Below are 15,737 nucleotides of genomic sequence, written 5' to 3'. Positions count from 1 at the left end.
GAACCTAGCAAAGTGTTTGTTAAAATTCCTCTCTGTCCCATAGTCTCTGCAGGGCTGGCAAACATTTATTTACCAAACAGTTGCTTTTCCATCTCCATGTGAATTACCTTCCTCCCCTTTGAAGTCCCAGACCTCTACTTCTTTTTCATAGTTCAGAATAGCATATAAGCTTCAATAGCCTGACTGTCCTTTGGTCCTCATATTCTTATGGAGCCCCCATACACATGTAATTAAATGTGCTTTTTCTCCTGTCAATCTGTCTTTGAATTATTAGGCCAGCCAGAAGAACTTAGAAGGTAGAAGAAAACTTTTCCTCACTGACAGTGCTTATCTTTGTTACTTTGGTCTGGACAATGGCATGGCTAGACATTTCACTGCCCATAGGCCATTGTTGTTGCCTTGGCTCCCTACTTGGATTTGGGATGGATGTTTCAAACTACCTGCCTTGAGTGAGGTGTTCAAACTTTGGCTTGAGCATCATTGAAGGGATGAGATGGAATATGAATTGTGTGACTGTAGATATGTAAATTTAAGTAAGAAAATTAAAAAAAGAAGAAAAAATGTTTTCCCCAATTTTGTGGTAAATTACGAAACTAAGGATACATTTCAGCCTTCCTAAGGCTATTTCAAGCTTACATCCCCAGCCCTTGGGGATCCATATTTCCTCTCCACCATTCACAGAAGTGTGAGTTATCTAACTTACTTTAAAAAGATATAAAATTGTGGGGCTCTTCATGTTTCAACTTTGAAATTGAAATCCAGTTAGAATTTCCTGGTGACTCTACCCTTGAGGAAGAGCTATCAAGCAATACCACACTCCTTTCCTCGTCCTTTTGTCCCTCCTATACCTCCCTCCTCCCCACCATTGTATGGCAACACACACACATCTCAAAAAGCCAGGAGACCGGGACCTAACTCTCTAAATACAACTTTGGAAAATGTGCCAAATCTTAGTTTTAACATCACAAATTAGGTTTCACGAACAGATTCTAAATATCACAAATGCTTCTGAACCATGTTTTGTGATTTAAACTGAATTACCAAACAGTTCACAATTAGTTCCTAATTATACATTAGTTCATTTAACATTGATTTGTCATCAGTGAAAGGAGGAATAGAGATACAGAGATAAATAACACATACATGAGTATCTATGCCTCTATATGTCTGCTCTCAACTAAAAAGTTTGCAAAGACAAGAGACAGTGTGTGTGTGTGTTGTTTTTTTTCCAACTTTTTATCCCCACATTTCCCAGTAGGTGATTCACAGATAAAAGGTCCCCAATTAATATTTATTTAAATGTAATTGTTGAAGTATTATTTTTCCAAATCGGCCTTTCTCAAATAGAAATATGTAAGTACATTCAATATTTCCATCTAAAATAAGAGTGGCTATAATCATCCACATGTTGCATGTGGATATTCCCAAGAGAGTAAAACATTTGGGGGGTTTTACATCATAATCAAATTCCACCTCTGCTGCAGATGTATAATCCTATAGAAAAATGTTGTTCCACCCAAAGAGAAAAGGCTGGATAATTTACAAAAGCATATTTTTTTGCCAATTAGAAAGCTGCAGCTACAAGACAACAAGATGAGCTGAACAATTAAATGTGAGAATCCTCTCCAAGGAGAGACTGGACATATGAACTGTTCCTTCTCGGACAGAGAACCAGAGGAAGAGGTAGGTTACATAGGGGCAGGTAAAAGAAAATAGCTAAAATTGTGAAGAGAGTTCTGAAAAGTCAGGTGTGGCTTGGCATGATATTTTAGAATCTCTGGGATGGCAGACTGAAGGAGTCTGCATTCACTCTGGAGTTCATTTCCACAGTCCTCTATTGAGAAAGTCTCCCTCTGTGATACACACAAAATGAAACCCATCTTCCCAGATCCTTCTCTTCTAGGAAGCAAAAGACTTAAGCCACTGAAGGAAAGGTAAGAAACTCTACTATCCCTGGGTCTAGGCAAAGATCTGCTTCTTGGGGCGAGGAGGACAGAAGCAAAAAATATCTACTCCTGTGAGAAGAGCAGAATACCTTCTTGGGACCAGGATCCTGCACTAAAATAAAGCAGTGGTCTCTTACCATTGGGGGAGGGACAGGTATACAAGGTCAACCGAAAGCTGAGGATGGAACAGGAATACTGGGAAACCCCTTTAGCACTTCAGGCACCATGCTAAGCACAAAGCAGCAGCAGCCCCTCACTGGAAGAATTTGAAGCCTGTGGTACTCTACAGGTTGCTATAGCAACAACAAAACCTAAAACCAGCTTAATGTCAACTCCACTGACTCAAACCCCCATATCAACAGTGTGAGAGAAAAAGAGCTGTGCCCATTTCCAGGATTAAGTATATTTACTTCATCCTCCATTGTTTCTCCATACACAAAGGCTAACATTCTCACACACAAGACAGACAAGCAAAAAAGCAGGTAAAACGTAGCCACTGTCAAAAGATAAAGCCATCAAGATATACCAGACTCAGAGGTAACCTAGACATTGGAGCTTTCAGACAAGGACTCCAAAATAATTCTGAATGAATAAAACAGAAAAAAACTCTGACTGATAGGTTCAACTACATTTTAAAGGAAAAGGTGGACAACTTGAAGGAACAGATGGGAAATTTCAGCACAGTGATGGAAACTATAAAAGTCAAATAGAAATACTAGCAATAAGTCATAATCAATGAAAACTGTCAATGTAACCATTGCAAAAGTATGACTATTATAAATTAAAATATTAAGTTACAAAGATATTAGCATTACCTTAAAAATGACACAACTTAAATTGTTATATAGGCTAATCTTGGGAAACTGTTTATCAATGTTCACACATGAGTACTAAATTTTTGATGGAAGGTACACTATCAAACTTTGTATGTGATAAGTACTTTATATTTGTAGCTGTCTGCATGATAGGTAATCTCCCCCTACCCCACCCACCCCATCATACAGATAGAAAATTAGGGCTAAAAATAAATGCTAGGTTATATGACTGGTAAGTGTATATTCCTTTGATTACAAATCATTCTTTCCATTATATCTCTGTGCCTTTCATACTATAAAACTAAAATAAATTTATCTACCATTCCAAATGATCCATTTTCATGGAGAAAGAGAACCATTTTAATTGTAATAACCTGTGCTATATGACTAGAAAATGAAACATGAGGTGGGCTTCCATATACATTGGGAGACTTTGCCTAAAAAGTGCAAAATTATGAGGCATATTCTTTTTCAGCAGCCAAAGGTGATTGGGCCTACCTCTTTTGTCACATTTTCAATATATAATTCCTGTTCAAACTTCCTTTCCACTTTACTAAATCATTTCAAATTTCATTGATATTCCTAAAATTCAACAAAGGAAAAGTAGATCATTTCAGCCATTCTAATTTAGAAACTTTTGTAGAGTGGCATGACTAGATTATATATGTTCATTTCTCTTTTTATCATTTCTGGATTGGTGGATGGGTTAGAATTATCAGGAAGGGATAACGGAATCTCAACACAAAGATGCAAGTCATCAAAAGCTAAACAAAGTTAGCTTAAACAACTAAACAAAGTTAATGAGTATTAAGAAGTAATACTGATTTATCATTTAAGAAACTCAGAGGGGAAAGTTACTGGGAACCTGAAAGTAAATGATGGTTAAATGTATGCTAAATGGATTCAATTTGTTCTAATTATTTGACTTTTGATGTGTTGAAGTTTTTGCTGTTGTTTGTGTTTTTGGTTCTTTCTTCATTCTTCTCCTACTGTACAGGTGTTACTCAGACCACGAGTGGTCTAAAGTTTATATTAATGATTCAATTCCTTGTCCTACCCCAACTCTGAACCACACAATTTGGGTGGATGGAGTTCAGGACTCAGGCCAACATCTTGAGTACCCAGCACCACTACACAGCACACATGCATGCATGATTCTATAATTGTTGTATTGAATATTCATGAAGTTATTATGCACCAGACCCTGGGAAGTCAATGTACAGTGGTCAACAAAAATTGTTCAACTGTATTAATAATTAGAAACCATAAACATGCTTACAGATTTTTCTTTAATTTGAAGCTTGTTATTCTGCACAACTCACAGCTCCCTTTAGAATTATTAAAGCGCACGCAGGAGTAATTACAAATGAAAAAAGAAAATGTGATCGTGACAAAAGGCTGCCAGAATAACAGGAATGACAAATGTGGGGACATTTTAGAACTCCCCAATTCTCGCTTGAATAAAACAAGATAAACAAAAAGCCTTACTGAGCTTCAACTGTAAGCACCATCTGATCTATCTCTTAAAATCCTGGAGTTTCACTGAATCACTGCAGGTTTGTGCAATCAAGCAAATCAGCCATGAACTATGACCAATCCTTTTAGAGTGACTAGGAAAGGGCTTAATATTTCCAGTGTTCTAGTTACCTCGGTGAGAAATCAGCAGGTACTTGTCAGTGTTATCAGGGAAGGATCTGCTTTCTGTCTTTTTTTCCTATTCTTTCATACACACACACACACCCCCCCACACACAAGCACACTCTACCAGAAAACAAAAGCTATGGGGAAAATAAACAAAACAAAGAAGTTTTGACAAGCACCAGAGTATCTCTACTTTTAGCCTATAAAAAACAAAACAAAACAAAAAAAACCTAATCAACTCTTTAAATGTGTAGATGGGATTAAAGAGTTTAGAACCTTGTAGTTCAGGTGGGTGGAAGAATAGAAGGAACAGATTAGGCTCAATTCCTGTAAGCGGTGCTAGTGGACAGTGTTGTGTTAGTCTGAGTGTCTGTGTCTGTCTGTCTCTGCCTTTGTCTTTCAGCTAATCTAAATCTACAGGAGGAAAGTGCTTGAAACACCCTACGGGGACTGGAGGAGGGGAACAATAGAACACCATGTAGGTGTTCTACAAACCAGTCTACTTTTAGCCATCCCATTTAATGTTTTTTTTTTTTAATAAGTTTATTTATTTATTTATTTTTGGCTGCAATGGGTCTTCGTTGCTGCGTGTGGGCTTTCTCTAGTTGTGGCGAGCGGGGGCTACTCTTCATTGCAGTGCACAGACTTCTCATTGTAGTGGCTTCTCTTGTTGTGGAGCACGGGCTCTAGGCGCACAGGCTTCAGTAGTTATGGCACACGTGCTCAGTAGTTGTGGCACATGGGCTCAGTAGTTGTGGCTCGTGGGCTCTAGAGCACAGGCTCAGTAGTTGTGGCGCAAGGGCTTAGTTGCTCCGTGGCATGTGGGATCTTCCCGGACCAGGGCTCGAACCCGTGTCCCCTGCATTGGCAGGTGGATTCTTAACCACTGTGCCACCAGGGAAGCCCATTTAATATTATATTTATTTATTTATTTAAAGAATATAATGGAGCAAGGACAATTTACAAAAGCCAGCCCCAGCAGCTCTACTTACCTGTAAACTGAGCAGATAAGACATATATTGACTTTGGGGAATAATTTGTACATTGATTTACAAAACCAATGTGCAATTACTATTGTCTTCTCATCTGACAATGGAGTGCAGAAGATGGGGGGTAAAAATAAGAGCAATTCCAAGGAAATGACTTACGTAGGCCAAAATGCTAATTTGAAAAGTGTACCGAAATTGGAGATGCAAGAGAATACTAAGCATGGATTCTAGGCCATCCTTAAACAATCCAGAGCCGAAGAGCTGTTTTCAGAGATAAATGTATTCTGTGTTCAATGTTTCTTGACCTACTTCTCATAAGGACAATTCTGCCTGAAAACTAGAAGGAATTCATTTTTCACTTTAGCTTGAAGTTTACTTTAAGATAAAGCACATTAATTTGCAAAAAATACGCCTTATTAGGCATGTGTAAAACAGATTCAAGAGGATTTGGGGTGAAATATTTTATAAGGTGAACAATGCCTGAATATGAAAAGTGAAACACTAAAGGACAGTTAGTAAAAGGCAGTTCAGTCCCAAATGAGGGAGTGATTGGTGGTGTACTGAAGAAGAGAGAGGAAGCATGGCTCCTTCTTACTAGGAAAATGGGAGGAAGGGAACTCATATTTTTTGAGGATATGCTATATGCATGATGCTGGATTCTGCATTTAATCCTCACAACTAGACTGTGAATCAGATATTTTGTTTCCCTTTTACGGATGGGAAACCTGAGGCAAAATGGTTTTACCAGTTGCCTGTGATTGCAATGCACATGTGAAGGAATCATTGTGTTAATTAAGGATCGCCACCTCCCTAAGAGTCCCACAATCAGAATTACACACTCACCCCCCTCCACACACACACCACACTGAGTATTTCATGAAACTGTACACATGGTCTTAAGTTCCATCCTTGGTAGTTAAGGTAGGTACTGGATCGCCACTGCCTTAAGGTTATGGAGAAATGCAGAGCTTTGAGTAAAACTAACTCTTGATACCAATAAGAGAGATACATACTTTTGGAGTATAAGTAAACCATGACACTGGCCTCAACAACAGGTATAGAATAACACTGGTTAAAAGGAGTTTTCACCAGGGACTTCCCTGGCGGTCCAGTGGTTGAGACTCAGCACTTCCAAAGCAGGGGGTGTGGGTTCAATCCCTGGCTGGGGAACTAGAATCCCACATGCCGTGCTGCGCGGCCAAAAAAAAAGTTTTCACCACACCTCACTGTCTACCAAGATGAGATGAAGAGGGGGCCGTTGAGAGAGTTACAGGTTAGTGAGTGTGGGAAGCTGCGTAGAGAGGGCGCTGAACTCTTCCGATGCCCCCTCCTACACCCTTTCAAATTCATTTGTAGAGAAGGGGAAGATGATAATATCCCCTTCAAGAATGGAAGTCTGAGAGTGGAGAAGGGTGCCAGAGCTCTTTTGCAGGAGTGCCTGAGCAAAGGGCTTGGGCATGTAGGGGGCCTCTCCAAGGCCAGAGCATCTCAACAAGTGTATGATGAGCAGCTAATATGTACTGGGGCTTGAGAAGGTTATGGACCTTAGGAGGAGCAAGCTGGTAGTCTTACATGGGTGTGGCCACCAGGACAGAGAATTCCTAAGGCCAGGAATGAAGAATGTGCATTTCAACTAGGGAGGGATGCAGATCCTGGTCCATATCACTAGATACCCCATGAAAAGTCACCCACTTAAAGGACCAAACTGGATGTCCCATCTCCCTATGTCCCTGACTCAAGACCAGAAGCTGGCTCTGTTATGAAGCTAAGTAACACCCCTCGAGTACTGCCATCCTAGAAAGGAAAGAGAGTCCCCACTAATCCTGAATATGACTGGTAAACCTGAAAAGTCACTGAATTTTATTAAGATTTCCTGGGAAAGGCATATTAAGAAACTTGTTAAATTAAGATAAAAGAGGGTCCAAGGTAGAAATTTAATTCAGTTACAGAAAAATTAATAAAGCAGTATTTTTGGCCCACTTAGGTCTGTGTGATGGTGACATTTTTACCCACTGCAGACATATCACTTCATGCAGGGCCTTGGGTCCCAAAGCTTCACTGTGAGGAATGCAAACATGCCTCCCCAGATAACTCATGATTTTGACTAATGTCTGAACAAACTATTATAGTTCAGAACAGGTTTTGAATCTAATACCCACTATTAGTACCATCAACATTTAGAATTCATAAAACCAAGGCTTAGAGTGGTTGGGTCCAACCCATTTTATTGCTCACAGTAACATTAAGTGCTTGACTGGGGACTCAAAATTTTTCTCCTGATTGTAAACCTCTATGGTCTTTATGACACATGCCCATACACTTCCTGACACCCAACTGGCACTCAAAAAATTTTAGACTGGACAAAATAATGAATGAATAAAAAGATGTATTTCTTTAGTGCCCAGTAGAGCACTAAGCAAATAGTAGGTATCCTTTTTTATATCTCACAAAGCATTCAGCCCAATTATGGAAAGCAAAAAAGATGAAGCGCTGTTTAATTATGTAGGGTATCTACAAGTTGCTACACAATGAGCTAAGTTCCTTTTAGCCACTTTTTTAGTTTAGTCCTCATATTAATCCATATTCCATATGAGGAAATGGAGAGAGAAGGTAAACAGTTTGTCAAGGGAATGGTAATTTTGTGTATAAATAATTTGAGTGCTTACTGTGTGCCCCTTACTAAATACTTTAAATAGATTAGCATATTTAATCCTCACAATAATCGTACAAAGTAGGTGCTTCTATTGACTCCACTGTACAGATGGGTACCAAAGCTTAGAGATGTTAAGTAACTGCTCAAGGTCATACAGCTACTTGGCAATAGATGGGTACAAATTTGAACACATGTTCTTCCAACTCTGGTATTAAACCACTAACTTGTGCTGACTAGTCACTGATCCTGGGTTTGAAGATGGGAGAGTAAACAATGGTCACATAATACCCACTGTCTGAATGGAATATTACCGATGTACCTGAGAATTTTTTTCTTTTTAGCTTTCCTTCACTTTCAGCTGTATTCAATTCCACTTTCACTCTTCTGTCTGTTTGTGCCACTTTACACACTGGCACCTCGCTTCTTTTTGACCCAAATACTTAAAACAGGTCACACATTTAAATATGGCAACCCCTCCAGTCCTGCAAGGGATAGGGAGTAAAATTTGTTTGTATGACTGGAAAATTTTTAAAAAGTTTACCCACACCCACTTTTATATTTTTAGGTTTGAAAGTACATTATACATTTCTAAAATTACATTTTATTAGTAAATATCCTTATCTTTTAAAAAACTGCTTTCCAAAAAGGAAATGAATATATTTTTTTCCTTATTACCATATTATATTTAAAAAAATCAATTACCTGGAATGATTATGATTCAAATTGTTTAAACAAGGTACTCAAATATATGTATTACACACAAAAAAAAGCCAGAGCAAAACTGCTTTCCTGCACAATGCTCTCAGAATTACCTGCTTCCCCTATACTCCTAGCATTTCCAAGTTATTGGCAATGAATAAAAGTGTAAAGGAAATAAAACCTGCAATTCTCTATGGATTCTATTACAGAAAGAATTTTAGAAATTTTTATGAAGCAATATGGGGATTGGTTTTGAACCAACATTCCTAGTTTGTTTATTATTTCCCAATTTATCATTTATTTTCTTCTGTAAATGATTTACAATAACTGTTCTGTATCACTTTGGATCTGTAGAAGCCGAAGAATTAGAAATATTCACATAAGCCTACTAACTTAAATCTACATATGTGTATAGTATTTTTGTCATGAACCATAGAACATTTTAGAAGAATAATTCAATTTTATACAGGTATGAATATATTCACATATAGATATTATATATATATACATACATAGATTAACGTTTTTTATGTTTATTCTTATTTTTATTCTTTGGCAGTTCAGGCAAAGAAGAGTTGCATTTAGGGTCATCAGTTACATTCCTTTGTACTTACATCAGCTGGATAGCAGTGTAGGCAAAACTAAACGAAACCTGTTTCTAGAGCCTCTACATAGTAGTAACTGTGACACAATCACGTTTTATAAATTCATAGCATTGCAGCACAGCAGAATTCGACACTGAAAGTTGTTTAGAGAAAGGAAAACTTGGGAAATAAATGGGAGGTGGCAAACATCTGCAGGGAGAACAGTTATGGCACTCTAAGGATGGCAAACAAAATGGAGGGGAGGGACTGGACAAAAAGTATTGAGAGAGCCTGAGAGGCTCACGTGATTTATGGCGGTGGTGCTTCCAATCACTGGAGATTAAAACTGTATCTCAACTTGTATTCTACCCTGCTGTTGCTTGAGGGGTGGCTTAACCACTCAACCTTCCATGATATTTATATGGAGGCCCTGAACTCCAAGGGCTAAATTTCAGTTGTGTAAACCTAGACTTCTCTGTCAAAACAAGGAAGACTTGAACTGTGTTTCACTGAGCTTATTGCATGGAGCCTGCCAAATGAAACTTCAAAAATGTAGGCGTTGTCTGCTCAGCCTGAACACTGAAAAGATTTCTACCACAATTTTCAAGGATTTGTTTTTGTTATGATGCTTCAAAAATTGGTACAGAAACTTTGCTGAAAATGGAGCCCCTAATTTATCACTGCTATCATTCCGGAATTTACTTAGGACTGTGTCCAGCCCACTCCCAACACATGCACATTGCCTTTTCATACTTCTCACCTAACATCTATCTCAGTTTCTCACAAGACTCTATTTTTCCCCAGATATGGAGTCTACTATCCCTTAAATGAGTTGTTTGCCACTTCCTTAGACTGCAGTACTAATGGTGGAAATGTTTAGATTTATAAAAGTCAAAAATGGGGAAAAGAGAGGCAGTTTTAAATTCAACACTCTGGGAATGAAAAAGGAAAAGATAATAAAAGGGAAATGTAAAAATGAAAGACAGGTTGGCCATGTTTAAGGTGCCTGTCAGTTTCTATAAACTGCTTTCTTTTGCTCTAAATACTAAACGTGACTAAATTAGGCTATCTTCCTCCAGAGAACAGGTAGGAACTGGCCACTATGAAATATTGTCAAAGTGAATGTTCAAAAGGCTGCACACCACCTATATTTTTTGAAAGCTGAAAACAAAACTATTTTCAAAACTGTCAATATCAAGACAAAGCAGCAGGGACACCATGAACTTGGATGCTTCTGTTAAGTTCACTTAAACTACTGAGCTGAACCAATCCTTTTTCACACTCATTTTTTCTTTAACCAAATATGCTAATTCAGTTCAATACACTCAGTTCTAAAATTGGTCCAATTAAATGATCCCAGAATATTTGCAAATATATGTCTTTAAAATATACCTTCTTTACCTTTTAAAGCAGAAACTAAAATAGAAACAAAGTATATATTTAAAACTGGCTTTCCAGAACAAAGCAGGAGGCATCACACTTCCTGATTTCAAGCTATACTATAAAGCTCTAGTCATCAAAAGAGTATGGTGCTGGCATAAAAACAGACAAACAGGCCAACAGAATAGAGTTGAGCACCCAGAAGTAAAGCCAAGCATACACGGTCAACTAATATTTGACAAGGAAGCCACGAATACTCAATGGAGAAAATGTAATCTCTTCTTCTGGGATAACTGTATATTTAAATGTAAAAGAATGAAACTGGACTCATATCTTATACCACTCACAAAAATTAATCCAAAATGGATTAAAGATTTAAATCTAAGACATGAAACCCTGAGACTCCTAGAAGAAAACATAGGAATAAAGCTACTTGACATGGGTCTTGGTAATAATTTTTTGGATATGACACCTAAAACAAAAGCAACAAAATAAAAAATAAACAATTGGGACTGTATCAAACTAAGAAGCTTCTGCAGAGCAAAAACTAAAACCAGCAACAAGGTGAAAAGACAACCTACAGAATGGGAAAAATATTAGCAAACCATATATCTAATAAGGGGTTAATTTCCAAAATAAAGAACTCATATAACTCAAGAGCAAAAAAACCAAATAACCCAATTAAAAAGTGGGAAATGGGCCTCAATAGACATTTCTTCAGAGAAGATATATAAAAGGCCAACAGGTACATGAAGAGATGCTTAATGTCACTAATCATCAGGGAAATACAAATTAAAACCACAGTGAGATATCACCTCACACCTTTTAGAATGGCCATCATCAAAAAAGACAAGATATAACAAATGCTGGGATGGATGTGGAGAAAAAGGAGCCCTTGTGTACTGCTGTTGGGATTGTAAATTGATATAGCCACTATGGAAAACAGTATGTAGGATGCTCAAAAAATTAAAAATAGAACTACCACGTGATCTAGCAATTCTACTTTGGGGAATATATTCAGAGGAAACACCAAGTCAAAAAGATATCTGCACCTGCCCCTCACCCCCCGCCATGTTCATAGCAAGGTTATTTACAACAGCCAAGGCATGGAAGCAACCTAAATGACCACGGATGGATGAACGGATATATTATTCAGCCATTAAAAAATGAGGAAATTCTACCATTTGTGACAACATGGATGGACCCTGAAGGCACTATGCTAAGTGAAATAAGTCAGAAAGACATATACTGTATGCTCTCACTTACATGTGGAATCTAAAAACAAACAAACACACACACACAAACCAAACTTATAGAAAAAGGGATTGGATGTGTGGTTACCAGAGGTGAAGGGTGGGGGAAGAGGAAAAAGGAAGAAAGTGGTCAAAAGATACAAACTTGCAGTTATAAGATAAATAAATACTAGGGATGTAATGTACAACATGATGACTGTAGTTAACACTGCTGTATGATGTACAGGAAAGAAGTTAAGAAAGTAAGTTCTCTCACTTCAAGAGGGAGGAGATATGGGGATATATGTATACGGATAGCTGATTCACTTTGTTATAAAGCAGAAACTAACACACCATTGTAAAGCAGTTATACTCCAATAAAGATGTTAAAAAAAAAAAACAGAGGAAGTTCTAAGAGTTCTCATCACAAGGGGATTTTTTTCCTTTTCCTTTTCTTCTTTCTTTTCTTTTTATTGAATTTATATGAGAAGATAAATGTTAGATGAATCTATTGTGGTAATCATTTCACAATATATGTAAATCAAACCATCATGCTGTTTGTCTTAAACTTATCCAGTGATTTATGTCAGTTATTTTTTAAAAAAAACTGGAAGAAAATGAATATCAAACTTGTATATCAGACATTAAGCTCAAGAAATCAGAACTGCATGGTGCCAGAATTTGACTGGCAAAAGACAGCAACGGAACAGAATACTAATACCCAAAAGAAGCTCAGATGTCTTTAACATTTTTAATGAAGTGAAGGTGGCATTTTTTTTTTAAAGTGGCTTTCTCCTTTAACAGAGATGTTCACTTTCTTGCATGAATTGGTTTAGATCTTTTTCAGCACTGATACCATTCCTAAGCTTAAAGCTATAGAAGAGAATGAACATTCATTCTATGAAATGTCTGCTATGTTTGCAGAATAACTCTTTAATCATCTGAGGCCAACTTTTGGTCAGAAGTTTGAATAGATATTTGTTAATAACGATTAATCTTTTCAATCGACACATAATAATAAGCCCTATGTGCTACCTTGCTTTTTTAGAATGTTTAGACAACATGGACAAGTTACTAATTCAGGAAATGAGAAAGTTCTTATGTGCCCTAGGAGGTAAGAATGTGGTAAGCATGGGGGTAGGGATGGGAGTGGGGCTGGGGCATCATCTCTATTAAAAATCTAACTGAAAAAAGGAAAGAGAAAATAAGGCTGAAAAAAATGCACACAGAATAAATGACATTATCAAATATTCTGAGATGTGTGCACTTGATTTTGCTTCATCACTACTTCATTCTGAGCCATCCAGGTCAACAACTGTCAACTAATCAATCTCTATCCTCTTTGAGCAGAGATCAAGGGCAACGACAGTGCCTTAATGATTTCAATCTCTAGCCTTCAAAGGGATAGATTATAGGAACTGGAAGCAAATCAGTCTTTCACAGGGCAATTCAGCCCACAGCCCATGACAAAGCTTGATTAGAATGGAAAACTGTTAAGCCAGCAAAAACAAGACATAATTATGAGGGGGGAGGAAATATAAGACTGATGAATTTTAGCATTCATAACAAGATAAAATTAATATGTTTTTATTAGTTCTCGTGAAGCCATCCATGTAGTCATTTACAAGTCTAAAAGGGGCAAGAAGAAAAGTTAGAACAGTCTTCAGCGATTTTTTGCTTTTATCTCATAAGTAAAGTTGAGATAGATACAGATGTCAAGTCTAACTGTTCTTCTACGCTCGTCTCAGGGCCACTTTAAAACACAAACAAACCTGAAAGCCAAGAGCTAAAAAGCTGTTTGAATACTGAAGTCCTCACAATCCTAAATCTTCTAGAAATCCATTTATGGCTTCAGTGTAAGTAAGGCACCCTTTATGTATTTAATTGCTCGCTAATGTTTTCACTTGCATATGGCTCCGTTTTAAAACCACAGAACATGCTCGTGTATGTAGGTATCTTTAGATCTTTCACCATCTCAACTGACTTATTTAGAACACAACTGAATGTTAGTTTCACTTAATGATTGTAATTATTTTGATATACTCTATATGGAAAAGAAATGTTTTCTATTTTAAGTCGTATTCTACCTATGTGACTCTACTGCAGAGTCAGAACATCTTTCCTGCAGTTTATAGGATGGCTTTTCTGAAATGTGTATTTGGAGGTTCAGAATTTCATCTTAATTCTAATGCAACAAATGTAGGAGATATAAGTCTTAATTCAAAATAGAAATTGTTTCAGCAGCACTTCAAATACAGAAACTGTATTTTAAAATAATAGCCTCCAAACTTTCAAGTAAACCAATGTTTCAAACTTCAAATGCTAGATTACACAAAGCAAAATAGGTTACTTCATCTCCATATTTCTCAGAACCTACGGCATATGAATGGCTATTGCTAATATCTCAAAATGGGATATTACCTGCAGTTTTCTCCCAAACATATTTGACCATGGAGTTTTTTCTTCCTCCCTAGAAATAACTAATAATGCTGGACTCTGTGTTTCTTACAAGGTTTAAAACACACTGAAGTAAATTTATTCTTCTCTTATAAACATATCCTGAGAACATGGAAATATTTAACTAATTAATGGTGAAACAGGCAGAGAATTAGAGCTGCTTCAAAGGAGAATTCAAGGGCCTGAACATACATAATCATGAAAAGAAAGTATACTGGAAGAAGATTACTCAATTAGATACAGAACTGGTTAACATCTTAAAGGGCAATAAAATCATATCCTCAATGATATTTTTCTACTAGAAAAACATTTTTTTGTCTCTTTACTGGAAAAAAATCTATAAGTTCACATAACACTTCACAGAATCTGAGCCCTAATCAATACTAAATACTAAGTTAAACAAAGATGCATTCTCATAGAAAATTAAATAACCTTTTTTCTTAATAGATCTTCATTGGAGTATAATTGCTTCACAATACTGTGTTACTTTCTGTTGTACAACAAAGCGAATCAGCCATATGCATACATAAATCCCCATATCCCCTCCCTCTTGAGCCTCTCTCCCACCCTCCCTATCCCAGCCCTCTAGGTTGTCACAAAGCACTGAGCTGATCTCCCTGTGCTACGCAGCTGCTTCCCACTAGCTATCTATTTTACATTTGGTAGTGTATATATGTCGGTGCTACTCTCATTTTGCCCCAGCTCTCCCCTACCCACCGTGTCCTCAATCCATTCTCTATGTCTACGTCTTTATTCCTGCCCTGCCACTAATCTTTGAGCAGGCCTTTTATTTATTTATTTATTTATTTTTGGCAGTGTTGGGTCTTTGCTGCTGCGCACAGGCTTTCTCTAGTTGCGGCGAGCAGGGCTACTGTTCCTTGCCATGCATAGGCTTCTCATGGCGGTGGCTTCTCTTTGTTGCGGAGCATGGGCTCTAGGCGCACGGGCTTCAGTACCTGTGGCTCGCGGGCTTCAGTAGTCGTGGCTCATAGGCTCTAGAGCACAGGCTCAGTAGTTGTGGTGCACGGGCTTAGTTGCTCCATGGCATGTGGGATCTTCCCGGACCAGGGATGAAAACTGTGTCCCCTGCATTGGCAGGCAGATTCTTAACCACCACGCCACCAAGGAAGTCCTGAGCAGGCCTTTTAGACAATGCTTCAGGATGACATTAAAAGGGCATCTAGTTATCCTTTTGCCTTATTTCCAAGTTTTAGATTTTAATAAGCTTTAATGTATCATAGTTTCTCATTTAATCAATTAATAAATATTTACTGAGTACTTACTAATTGCCAGACATTGTGCTAGGGGCTGGGGAGGTAATGGTGAACAAGATAAATACCC

The sequence above is a fragment of the Mesoplodon densirostris genome, chromosome X (genome assembly GCF_025265405.1).
Source record: "Mesoplodon densirostris isolate mMesDen1 chromosome X, mMesDen1 primary haplotype, whole genome shotgun sequence".
Taxonomy (NCBI): domain Eukaryota; kingdom Metazoa; phylum Chordata; class Mammalia; order Artiodactyla; family Ziphiidae; genus Mesoplodon; species Mesoplodon densirostris.
This window is presented reverse-complemented; position numbering follows the sequence as displayed.